The sequence below is a fragment of the Frankliniella occidentalis genome, unplaced genomic scaffold, assembly GCF_000697945.3.
Source record: "Frankliniella occidentalis isolate FOCC.00 unplaced genomic scaffold, Focc_3.1 Scaffold629, whole genome shotgun sequence".
NCBI lineage: Eukaryota > Metazoa > Arthropoda > Insecta > Thysanoptera > Thripidae > Frankliniella > Frankliniella occidentalis.
Genome location: NW_026267744.1, coordinates 41,296 through 42,004, shown reverse-complemented (window position 1 = coordinate 42,004; position 709 = coordinate 41,296). Strand labels below are relative to the sequence as shown.

General features: G+C 39.5%; 1 protein-coding gene across 1 annotated transcript in view; it reads right to left on the bottom strand.

Annotated features, from left to right (window-relative positions):
- The window catches only part of LOC113206482 (rab11 family-interacting protein 4), a gene marked incomplete at its 5' end in the record, with an annotated part of 53,029 nt that overhangs the window by 18,702 nt on the left and 33,618 nt on the right, over positions 1–709 (bottom strand).

Below are 709 nucleotides of genomic sequence, written 5' to 3'. Positions count from 1 at the left end.
TAAAACCTTTTGACATTGTGTTCGTTAATAGTGAAGGGGATCCGATCAATTCACACATGCAAGAAACTCTGCACCTCTGTTGTAGAATAACACTGCTTTAGGGTTGATGCGCTTTTCTTTGATTGCCCTAAAATTGGATTAAGAGCGCATCGAGCGATCTTGAGTACGCGGGCGCATAATAGAAGGGCTCATTTATGTTTTTCTACTTGGGTGTAGATATGGTAATGGGTTTAAGGACCACCTACCTATGTTATGACTCCGCACTGTAAAATGATTGCAAACTTTATTCTTTGCATCGTTGCAAAGTATTTGTGAGCATTGTATTGCAAAGAATTAGTTCGTATTGCAAAGAGGTTCTTTGCACGCTGGTAGAATCCTTGCAAACAATGTGTTTGCATTGCAAAGAAATAGTTTGTAAGCTTGCGAAGAACTAGTTCGTATTACGATGCTTGAAAATTCTTTGCAAGCTGCAAAGAAAATAGTTTGCAATACGAACCTATTCTTTGCAAGCATTTTGCAGTGCGTAATAAGACTATGGCCCAAACTTTATTATCCACGAGCACTAGGGTGTTTTTAAAAAATTGACATATTCTTGAGTGGACTTTATTTGCAAGTTCATGACTCGATCTGAATCTGTGCCAAATTTGAGCGCGGATGGTTCCCCTCATCGGACAGGTCTCAAATTTGGCACAGATTTAGATCGACGCCT